The sequence below is a fragment of the Pieris napi genome, chromosome Z (assembly GCF_905475465.1).
Source record: "Pieris napi chromosome Z, ilPieNapi1.2, whole genome shotgun sequence".
Classification (NCBI taxonomy): Eukaryota; Metazoa; Arthropoda; class Insecta; order Lepidoptera; family Pieridae; genus Pieris; species Pieris napi.
The window spans coordinates 3,802,050-3,814,937 of record NC_062259.1 but is presented as its reverse complement, the minus strand read 5'-3'; the positions used below and the strand labels follow the sequence as shown (position 1 = coordinate 3,814,937).

The 12,888-nt window shown below is 33.1% G+C and overlaps 1 protein-coding gene across 3 annotated transcripts in view; it reads left to right on the top strand.

Annotated features, from left to right (window-relative positions):
* LOC125062386 (alpha-1,3-mannosyl-glycoprotein 4-beta-N-acetylglucosaminyltransferase A) overlaps window positions 1–12,888 on the top strand; it is a 58,078-nt gene that overhangs the window by 8,190 nt on the left and 37,000 nt on the right. Inside the window, exon 1 of one of the 3 annotated variants that reach the window (XM_047668276.1) lies at window positions 5,188–5,206. The exons of the other annotated variants lie outside the window; for them this stretch is intronic. The gene's annotated coding sequence lies outside the window, so the exon portion shown is untranslated. Of the gene's footprint in view, window positions 1–5,187; window positions 5,207–12,888 lie in introns of those variants that run through there. 3 annotated transcript variants of the gene reach the window in all.

Below are 12,888 nucleotides of genomic sequence, written 5' to 3'. Positions count from 1 at the left end.
CGCACAAGTTTTGCTCAGAAATTCTTCTGTTTTTTGGGGGATTACTTGTATACTAAGGTCAACTCTTCCGTTTCCACATATCCCCTAACTAAACATGAGTGCAAGAAGACGGTTGCACTGTGGCTACTGGACCTCAAAACTATGAGGAAACAGAAAAAATGCTTACCATAATTAAATAGTTGAGTATAATGTTGATGCTAATCTATGTTAATAATAGGGAATAAATTTTTAGTATAATAGTTTTAGCTTTATTAGATTAACACTTAAGTATGTTTTATACATACACAGACACACACCCACACACATACACATAATTTACGCATACACACATACCCCATGTGGTTTCCTTATATGTGTATTCTTATAAGTATTGCAATAATGATTGTTTATTCTCACTAGATTTTTCTCTACTATCTATTGTATTGTATTGTATAAGACCTTCTGTCGATCTAAAGTGGTGGAGGCCTGATTACCTGTAACACAGGTACTCTTACCTTTAGCAGGCATCAGTCTCACACAAACTAGCTTTTTCCCTAAACAGAAGTAAGACAATTATTTATTTATAATAGTATATAACTGTCACTAACTGTCAATGTATATCGCTATCGGAAGTTTCAAAATCCGGGCGATCCAGATCTCGTGATGTTCTTGACGTTTAGGACTCATTTGATTAAAGGAATAATTTGCGCAGCAGTGTCGGCACACACACATGTGCAATATATATTTTGATATTTGTTCCCAATAGCAAGATAATTGCCGACGGCGGCACACGCGCAACGCGGATTTGAAAAACGTGTATTAATAGTATTTACCTAAGTTCATTGTTAATATTTAAATAACATATTTAAAAGATACACTATAGAACCTAACCTAACCACCTAGCTGTTCAACTCACCCTACCGGAGTATATAAACCGTCTCAAAAGACGAAGAATCCTGCAGCAAAGCAGCATTGACTGAGTTAATATTATTATCTATATCTTTACTATATAATATTATAAAGAGGAAAGATTTGATTTTTTGTTTGTTCGTTTGAAATGAATAGGCTCCGAAACTACTGGACCGATTTCAAAAATTCTTTCACCGTTGGCAAGCTTCACTATTCCCGAGTTACATAGGCTATGTTTCATTTTCAAAAAATAAGGGACGCTTACTAAATCTTGAATAATCTAACCCAAGGTGTAAAAAAATAGACACAAAAAACTTCCTTCAATCGCGTGCGCTGCGAAAACTATTAATGATAGAACAAAATGATGCCTATTACAGTTTTTCAGGACACATCACTATCTATAAAAAATGTCGCGACAGCATGTCTCTATCTTTTATAGTTACGTCACAATAAGCGTCCTTTTATTAATTTTTTTTTATTAAAATACCACCGCTAGAAAAGGCTCTTTATTCGTACCTAGGTATTTCAAATAAGCTACAATTTAATGGCATAACCACCAAAAAAGCATGGTGGATTGGTGTTCTCCTGCCGTTTCTCTTAATTAGTTTACTACTATGTAATATAACAAAAATCGTAGCCACAGCAACGATTGGCCGAGTCTACTAGTGGTAGATATTCCTAATGAGGAATATCTCCACCCGCAAATCATCCTACAACTCATCTGATCATAGTCAGACTGATTGCAAGATGCGCTCTTATAAAAAAAAAGATACTCTATTATAGCACAGAAGTTGTCACAACTTACCTACTTTGTAGTAAAGTGACTGATTCCAACCGACGGTGTAAATACACGAAGCTGAGACGGTTTAGATAATATGTATGAAAAAAATTAATATTAAAGAAGAAGAAATGGACTGTTTTTGCAACGTTATTTTCAAAGCATTTAAATGTTTTTAAGACACTTTTTGTCATGCGCTGGCCGTAGTACTTCCAAACCAATTTGTAAAACAGTGACGATATTATTTAAAACAAATTGACGTGTGTCAATCCGTCAATCCGTCAATCGTCAATAGCAAGGTATTGTAATTCAATTCCCTTGAATCTAATACAATAAACGTCATTAATAGTATCAAATTCGCTTTAACGGGATGGGTTCTTGGGAATGTAGTGCATGAGTTCCATTCACTAACTTCTCTGTATGAATGCACGAGAAACTGCATCATGTATGACTTCTCACAAAGATTCTTCACGTACATCCACGCATCTTTGCGTTAACTCTTTGTAGATTTCATTTCAAAAAAGATCTTCCGTCGGGTTTTGTTATTCGTTTGAATACATATTTTAACAGCGTACTGATGAATGATTAGATTTAAGATTCATCATTGGCTTTGACAAACATTGTAGAATTATTAGTAGCTAGCTAGTTTGCAGGATTAAAATAATATATGTATGTCCAAATGATGTGGCGTGAAAGACATATTTTATCTACTTTTAATACCAGAAGCGATAAAAGTATCTATTATCATTTAGGAATCAATTTATTAATACCAAATGTGCATTTGTGCAATTATTAATTTTTATTGTAGTTATGGTTCACTATTTTGGCTATAATGGCTTACATATATAAGATATAGATATATACTATGGCTTTTTGTAGGACTAATGAAGATAAACATTTCCATCATACATTACATTGTGTAAGTCTAGCGGTTTTGGCACCGCACGCCAGAATAGCTCGCAGATGGTAGATTTTTTCCTACTTACTTGATATTTTGGACAATCCATACAATCTTAATATATATAAATTACGTGTCACGTTGTTTGTCCGCTATGGACTCCTAAACTACCGAACCGATATCAATCAAATTTGCACACCGTGTGTAGTTTGATCCAACTTAAAAGATAGGATAGCTTACATCTCAATTTATACCCGCAATATTATTTTATTGCAAAATATTTGTTTATTATTTGATAGTCACAATTCTAAAAGATGGTGCTGTGTTGAAAGTACCAACGTTTCACATAAGCTACAATTTAACGGCATAACCACCAAAAAAGCATGGTGGTCCCCATGACTGGTGTTCACCTACCGTTTCCCTTGAATAGTTTGCTACTATGTAATATAACAAAAACCTTAGCCACAGCAACGCTTGGCCGGTCTGCTAGTATCTTTATAAATTGTAGCCTACATGTTATTCTAATGTATAAGCTATGTTATTGTATAGTTTCAATAAAATCCATTAATTAGTTTTACATGAAAGCGTAACAAACATCCATCAATACATCAACTTTCGCGTTTATAATATTAGTAGGATATATTTACAGCGATGTTCAGTTGTTAAACACACTAGAGTAACTAAAAAGCCCTTTCTTCCTTCAATGAAACAGCGTAGCTATTTTAAAATGCCGGTAATGCACTTGTGAGCCCTCTGGCAGTAGGAGTGTCCATCACTATCACTTAAGATCAGATAAGCCTCGTGCCCGTCTGCCCCGTGCTCTATAAATAAGATAAAAATAAATAAAGCTGTACAGAATTGGTTCTTTTTGCTTAGGAACTAGTGGTTTGTTTTGTAACAGCCTACCATACATTTCCGTATACCGCCTATTGATCTCGTAATGGAGGCTGTTATGAACAGTTCTTTGGATGTTACTGGGATATGGCTCTTACTTTTGGATTGAAAGAGGTATATATATATTATATACCCAGCCAGGTCATGGTTCAGGTGCTTTCAATTCGTTTTAAGTTTAAAGAATAATTCTGTATTCGTTATAATCTGAACTACCCTCGTTTTTTGATAATTATTTGTGTTAGACATAGAATACACATATTGTTATTTATGTATTCTATATTGAGGGGCTCCCCTCGGTATCAAGAAACGTTTTATTTCTCTTTAGAAGTAGACTTCGTTCGTTCGTTTCAGCCTGTTGCCCAACGCCTTCCCACCATTCTGACCAGGTCATCCGTCCACCTATTGCGACGCCGTCCAATGCTTCGCTGGGTCCTCAGCCTTCATTCCAGGTCTTTTTTGCCCCATCGGCCATTCGTGCTTCAGGCAATGTGCCCCGCCCATTGCCATTAATGCTTTTTGCCCTTTTTCTGACTAGTTCTTCTACGGATATCTTCACTTCTAATTCGATCACGTAGAGATAAAAAAGCCCTCTCCATAGCTTGTAGCTAGTGACCAAGTCTCAGAGCCTGTTCGAAGATGTTTGACTTTTAGTATTGAGGGAGCGAAATCGCTGAAAAGTCAGGTTTCAATTTACTGAGGCGTAGACTTGCCTTGAAAGAAATAATAATAGATTGGGGTAGCGGGTAACGGTTCGAATATTACCATACGTATTCATTTATTTTTTAATTTATTTATTAAAGGTAAATATATAAAATGTATATATATAACTACAGTATATGTTACAAGCTATATTTTCTAAAAACATGATATTTATGGTTAACGTAAATGTTACAAAAGAATAAAAATATTACACTTCCAATTTAAGCAAAAACTTTTACTTTACTTGTTGTTAAGCAAATATACAAGTAAAGCAGCCGATTAGGTATCAGATAGGCACTTAAGAATGCTTTTTTTGGCCACAACCGAATATGCCATCCTTTATATTAAACGGGTATATGAAGATTGTGTACATCATGCGACGTACATACGCAACTAATACGCTTGTCCGCAATGTCGCGTTATGTATAGCAAAAATAATGAATTTCTCATTAAAATTGAATTATAAACTTCGAATATACCGAAACAGCTCAAACGGCTTGTATTTCATATTCCTGGAAATATTTTGTTTGTAGTCGTCATGTTATGCACACATAGGACGAACCAATAGTAAAATAGTAATTTTATGCGAATTATGCTGCAAATTTTCATTGGACAGCACCTGCCGGTAACCGCCTACAATATCGTGTTTTATACATATAGCCATATAAATTTCTCTTTAAATTTTAATATAGAACTTCGATATAGCGAAACAGCTCAAACGGCTTCCATATCATATTCCTGGAAATGTTTCGTTTGTAGTCGCCATGCTATGCACACATAGGACGAACCAATAGCACAATAGTTATTTTGTGCGATTGAAGATGCAAATTTTCATTGGACAGCAGCTGCAGGTGGGTAATCAGACCATAACGTTGGTCCATAGAGTCCTTTTTCTGTGATTTACGGAATTGCATTAATACGCATGCGCCTATGAGTTATCATTTTAAGTTTTAAAAAACTGTGGTAGTTGTTCTGGGACTGCTTCGGTGGCAAGTCCTTTCGGGTGCAGTAAGTGCATAGTGACGTGTACGAGTTCTCCACCAAGGAAGGTAAGTTCTTTGTTTCAAAAAAAAATCAACCCATAAAAATAATTTATTGTTTTAAATTATTTATTATTATTTATTCCTCATGATTTTTACGTGATATAAAAAATATAGCGCAACGGTTTTATCGGTATCAAGCATCTTTTTCCAGCAGCACTAAATCAAGAAAAAAAACTTCCCGTGGATTCGCGTTTAATAATAAATCAATTTAAAAATTAATTAAATTATTTTCCCAACTCCGGACTCAATAATAAATCAAAATTAAAATTAATTAAATGATTTTTACAATTCCGGACTGCGGCCACTGCAAATACGACAAATTATCAAAGCGTTTTATAAAATCCTACAATAATGTCGTAATGCTCATTATAATATTTTGACAAAAATCTAAATTGAAGTAACGCGTTTAATAATTAATCAATTTAAAAATTAATTAAATGCGTTTTACAATTCCGGTATTGCGCCACTGCAAATACGGCAAATTATCAACGCCCTGTTAAAAATCTTACAATAATGCCGTTATGCTAATTATAATATTTTGACAAAAATCTAAATTAAACGAACGCGTTGAATAATAAATCAAAATTAAAATTTATTAAATGATTTTACAACTGCGCACCGGGGCCACTGCAAATACGACAAATTATCAACGCCCTGTTAAAAATCTTACAATAATGCCGTTATGCTAATTATAATATTTTGACAAAAATCTAAATTAAACGAACGCGTTGAATAATAAATCAAAATTAAAATTTATTAAATGATTTTACAACTGCGCACCGGGGCCACTGCAAATACGACAAATTATCAACGCCCTGTTAAAAATCTTACAATAATGCCGTTATGCTAATTATAATATTTTGACAAAAATCTAAATTAAAGGAACGCGTTCAATAATAAATCAAAATTAAAATTTATTAAATGATTTTACAACTGCGCACCGGGGCCACTGCAAATACGACAAATTATCAACGCCCTGTTAAAAATCTTAGAATGATGCCGTTATGCTAATTATAATATTTTGACAAAAATCTAAATTAAACGAACGCGTTGAATAATAAATCAAAATTAAAATTTATTAAATGATTTTACAACTGCGCACCGGGGCCACTGCAAATACGACAAATTATCAACGCCCTGTTAAAAATCTTACAATAATGCCGTTATGCTAATTATAATATTTTGACAAAAATCTAAATTAAACGAACGCGTTGAATAATAAATCAAAATTAAAATTTATTAAATGATTTTACAACTGCGCACCGGGGCCACTGCAAATACGACAAATTATCAACGCCCTGTTAAAAATCTTACAATGATGCCGTTATGCTAATTATAATATTTTAACAAACATCTAAATTACAGGAACGCGTTCAATAATAAATCAAAATTAAAATTAAATCAATGATTTTACAACTGCGGACTGCGGCCACTGGAAATACGACAAATTATCAACGCCCTGTTAAAAATCTTACAATGATGCCGTTATGCTAATTATAATATTTTAACAAACATCTAAATTACAGGAACGCGTTGAATAATAAATCAAAATTAAAATTTATTAAATGATTTTACAACTGCGCACCGGGGCCACTGCAAATACGACAAATTATCAACGCCCTGTTAAAAATCTTAGAATGATGCCGTTATGCTAATTATAATATTTTAACAAACATCTAAATTACAGGAACGCGTTGAATAATAAATCAAAATTAAAATTTATTAAATGATTTTACAACTGCGCACCGGGGCCACTGCAAATACGACAAATTATCAACGCCCTGTTAAAAATCTTAGAATGATGCCGTTATGCTAATTATAATATTTTAACAAACATCTAAATTACAGGAACGCGTTGAATAATAAATCAAAATTAAAATTTATTAAATGATTTTACAACTGCGCACCGGGGCCACTGCAAATACGACAAATTATCAACGCCCTGTTAAAAATCTTAGAATGATGCCGTTATGCTAATTATAATATTTTGACAAAAATCTAAAATTAAAGGAACGCGTTCAATAATAAATCAAATTTAAAATTAATTAAATTATTTTTACTACTCCGGCCATTGAAAATACGACTAATTATCAAATAGCTTATTAAAAGCCGACAATAATCCCGTAGTGCTAATTATAATATTTTCTTTGGTATACATTAAAAAAAAACTTCTAAGTAAAATCGAGTTTAGAATTGAATTAAATTTAAATCACTGTCAAATTCCGATATAACTACATCACTCTTTTGATCTGAGAGTTAGCGGCTGTTAAAATAAGATAAATTTAATATTAACTAATAATAAAAATGGCATATGCGTGAAGGCTAAAGAATTTCTTGAAAAAAATGCATTTGAAATGTTTCTTATTTCAATCGGTCCGAAGTGGATATATTAAGTAAAACTAAAATGTATCAAAGTGTATGAAGATCCTATAAGGTTGTTCGGAAGGGAGCGCTATAAATCAATTGTATTTCTAAGATAATTCTGATTTTAAATCCGTTTAAAGTAAGTTGATAAATCGTCAACTTATAAGCGAAATTCAACGCGTCGCGTCGGCTCGAGAAGTGAAGTTTCAGTCAATATCCGGGAAACTGTTCATCTGATTACAATACCCTTTATTATTTATATACCTAGTCCAGCCATAAGTTCTAATACAAATGAAAATGCATTTTTTAAATGAAGTAATGTAATATTATTAAAATTTACACCTACATTTTAAAGTCTCAGCAAAAAATAAAAATATGTTCTATTCGAAATGGCCCCCTTGGGCTTTTATACAGGCCTTTAATCTGTTTGGCCACGAATCTGTGGATTTACGGACTGTTTTCAAGGGAAATTTTGCCACTGCTTGCTCCAAAGATTTTTTAAGAGACTCAATGTCGCCGAGACAGGCTAGTTCTAATTCATTTCCGATATTTCTTTTGAAATAACTGTTGTTTGGCATAGTCATTTTGTATGATGATTTGCTATTTTAAAAGAGTTTGCTATTTTTTAAAGCGTTGTATCTGTTAATAGTACGATATCCGAACATACGACTGATACCAAGCTTTTGCATTGTCCGGAATATGCCCGACGGCTCCATACTCACTTTGTGCAAGGCGATCACTGCAATCCTATTTTCTTTAACACCCCATTCCATACGTATTGTAATTTGATAATTAACACGAAAAAATATGTGAAATGACGTAAAAACGAAAGAAGTTTTAAAATAACATACGAGTTCCTAATTCAAAATAATTAAAAGTTGAAAAAAGTGCATTTTATTTGTAACAAAACTTAGAGCTAGTTATACTTAAATAATAAAATCGGTCCGAAGGAGATATGCTTGAACATACAATAAAATACACGAATTGTAGAATTCCAGACATCTCCAGATATTAAAACTTGATTAAAATATTTGCCAAGACGGAGGTTTATTGAAAAGCGAGCACGCATAATAAAGCGTTAGAAATTGATCTTAGATTATATTACTAATAAAGAATAATGCTTTGTAAGGATCAAAATTGAACTTTATTATAATATCTTCGTTCGATTAGTCTTCATTTTCCTAATAATTAATAATTGTTAATTATTGGACTTGAATATTTGAAAACTATTTTAAGTATTATTTCTTTTTTTAAATTTTATCAATGCGTTCTAATAAAACATCTTGTTTTAAATAATTAATTATTCTTTGAGTTTATATTATTATACAATAACGTGTTTCGTATCACATTGCCGTGACAACGCTAAAGAGCTCACCGACCTTAAGCGATTTTCAAAATTTGAATTAAATATGTTAAGCCGTTTGGTCACAATGTTTTTTCGTTTTAAAAAAAAACTAGTATGTAGTAAAAATACAATGGATAGTTCCCGTTAATAGGAGTTGTGATTTGTAAAAACCCAATATGAATTAATAAGTGATGTTATTATAGTGGTGGCTTAAGAACCTAGGAATAGAAACACCAATTAACTATAGGTACAAATAAATGTAAATTAATATTTGCTAACAACAAATAGAATTTCGTTGACATATTCACTAATAAAAGTCAACCGATGAAGTGCCGCAAAAAAAGTAAAAACCTTCTTGGAAACAGCAGTAAGTTTCTTACCTCAATATTGTATTTGATTTTATTCTAAAGACGCTTACATTTTATTTAACACTTACTCGTACGTCATTAAATAAAAAAAATGTGTACGTGAACTATGTGTACACGCGTAAGAAGTGAAACTTCTTTATGACCTTATTTTTCGAAAAATGATCTACTATATGCAACTTTACAGAAGTTAAATTAGATAAAGTTTAACAAAAGGCTTTTATTATCATAGACATGAATACTAAGATTATTACAGAATTTCATTAATTGTAATATAATTATTACTATCATTGTTATTGTTGTTATATATATTTTTGTTATTAATGGCTTTGAATCTCTTCGGATCAACCGTGGTAGGGACAAGAAAAAGATGGCGCGTAACCGAAAAATGTGACGGTAATTTTTTTTCCAACGCCGATAAAGAAGTTTGACTTCAAAAAGCAACATGGCGCGTAACCGAAAAACGTGACGATTTACTATAAAATTTCTCCCATATGTCGATAAAGAAATATCACTTCAATAATTTCCATACACAAAATAATCGTCGTACATGCAACATAAAGTAGATCTACTCATTTGTTTTGATTTGGTTTGGTACCGTTGTAACATTTTTGAACAATGCACAAAATTCTTTGATGTCGCCGACAGCTCTAGTTCAAAGCTTGTCGTGCGCCGCGAACTCTTCGTCACAAAATCGTATGATGCTACGTATGGTTTTTTAGTTTTTACATTAAGTTTAATAACGTCAATTAACCCAATTTAATTAAACGTGAACCTATTGAATTTATTACAAAGATACATTTATCATAGGCTACACGGCACACATTAGGTAAAGTTGAGATTTAATGAAATATACTGCTCAAAACAATTACGGGAACAAAACTTTAAAGTAGAACTAAACTTTTTACTTAAGGTTTTAATTATTACTGGCCACTAGATAATGTTAAGGCATTGTCGAAGAAATAAAAAAACAAAAGAGCATCGGCGTTTTGGTTAGTAGTCCTTTAATAAAGTGGCAGTGTGTCTAGAAACACCTAAAAACAAAGTGACGTCTTTTAATTTTCATTACTTTCTAATCACAGAAAACACATTTTAAGTAGTTTTTTTCAATCTTTTGAGTATTAATAGAAATTGAGGTGAGCCTTTTGAGTATTGTTATTCATTGAAGCGAGTGAGTTTAGGTCATAATGCCAGATCTGACTGAATTGCATGTCTCCCGAGCTATCGCTTTGCTTGAAGAGGGTCGAACTATGCGTTATGTAGGAAATGATCTAGGAGTAGCCCCTTCTGTTATCTACAGACTTTGGAAGCGATACCGTGAGACGGGAGAATACTCACGAAGGCGTGGTCAAGGTCGAAAGAGAAAAACTACACGTTTGCAAGATCGCTACATCGTCAACTGTGCTTAACGTAACCGCACCACAACTGCAAGAGATCTACAAAATACACTAAGGACGGCTACTGGTGTAGAAATTTCCGACCAGACGGTAAGAAATAGGTTGTTGGAAGCCAATTTGAGATCACGCCGACCAGTTCGGGCTGTGCGTCTAACAATTCAACATAGACAAGCTCGCCGACAGTTCGCGCAAAATCACGCTAATTGGCAACTTCGACATTGGAGGCCAGTGCTTTTTACTGACGAATCACGATTCCGTCTAACACGTTGCGATGGTCGTCTCCGTGTTTACAGACGCCCAGGCGAGCGATACAGTGCAGCAGCAGTCCAGGAATATGACAAATTTGGATGTGGCTCTGTGATGGTTTGGGGCAGTTAGTTTGGACGAGCGCACAGATCTCGTCGTTGTTCCCTGACGCTTGTGTGCTCAAACTTACATTGAAAATGTGCTCGAAGATCATGTTTGGCCAGCAGCATATGGTATGGGCCCAGATTTTCTTTTAATGCAAGATAATGCCAGGCCGCATACTGCAGCCGGAAATCCGTGTAATGGAGTGGCCTTCCATGAGCCCTGACCTAAATCCAATTGAATACATTTGGGACTTGCTTGACAGGCGCATCCGGAAGCGTCCGATTGCACCTCAAACACTGCAGCAGCTCACTGAAGCGTTGATTGAAGAATGGGAGCGAATTCCACAAGAAGATATTCGGAGGATCATACAAAGCATGCCGCGTCGTTGTCAAGCCGTGATTAGGGCTCATGGAGGCCACACACTTTACTGAAAGTCACTAAAGACGAATATTCAAATGATATAAGAATATTTCTTTGATGGACCTTTTTTATCACCAATTAGTTTTTCGTCTACAATGCACATTTTAATTTTTTTTTAATAAAAAAAATACAAATTGAATTTTTTGAACAAATTAACAAGGTTAAAAAATAGCGTACAAGTTAAATTAAATCTAATTTTAGTTTAAGCAATAGAAAGGAGAAAAATCTTGTTCCGCTAATTGTTTTGAGCAGTATATTTATACGACACTTCTGAACATCTTAAAAGTAAACAATCGTATCCTAATCTTAATTTGTTATGATTTTGATACAAGTGAACTTAGCTGTAATATTTAGGTCCCGGTTGTAGGTATTTTTTTGATTCTACCGAACTAGCACGCCAATGCGTGCCTTTGTTCATCGAGTATGAATGAATTTCCAAGGGTGTTAAATTTATTGACTCATTTTACCCCAATTTCTTTGTATGGACAAATGGGTTTCTTAATTATTAACATTTTCCTTATACTTTTTCGTTAATATGCATATTGGCACTGATATCCTTTAAATAGAAAAATAAATGACATTACGTTTAAAACACGTTGTATATAATTTATTTTTAAAAAAAATCAGTGGCGCTACAACATTTTCAGATCTGAGCCTCAGATTTCTGTATCATGATCATTTATCAATCTTATAGGTAAGTAGGTGATAAGCCGGTTTCCTCACGACTAATTGGTATAATAGCACAGTAATATATTCATAAGTAGCAAAAAAGACAATAAAATATTGTGTTCCTCTTGATTTTTATTTTGTATAATTTTTCCACAATCTTATATTTTCGTATAAAGTGCCTTGTAAAAACACATTTTTACACGCTTTATATTAGCTTCACCTGTATGTATGTATGTATGTTACCGACTCCTTCGGACTCGATTTTGACCCACTTTAAAGACAGATTTAATTCAAACTTTGTACACTTATAAAGAATCAGCGACAATATAATAATTTCATAGGTTTATCTCGAAAAAAGCAATGAATTCTTTTTTTAGGTCCACAAAGCAATACGATTAAATTGAGACAACACGTATTGCTGCTAGGACTAAAAAGTGGAAAATAAATATAGTTAAAAAAAACTATAAAACACGCTTTTAAAGCACATCAAACTAAAAAGTGAAAAATAATTCCTAATTTAGGCTGAAAATGGTTGCTCGATAGATGAAAAGTATGGCACAGAGCGCCCCACGCTTTTTCACAATAATACCAGTATTTTTTGTTCATTACCCTTTTCAGCCTAAATTAGGAATTATTTTTCCCTTTTTAGTTTGATGTGCTTTAAAAGCGTGTTTTATAGTTTTTTTTAACTATATTTATCTTTTATGAAAATTCAATAATATAAACATAATTTCAAACAAGTTATTATTATTGTTTTACATAAGTTGCTCATAACAC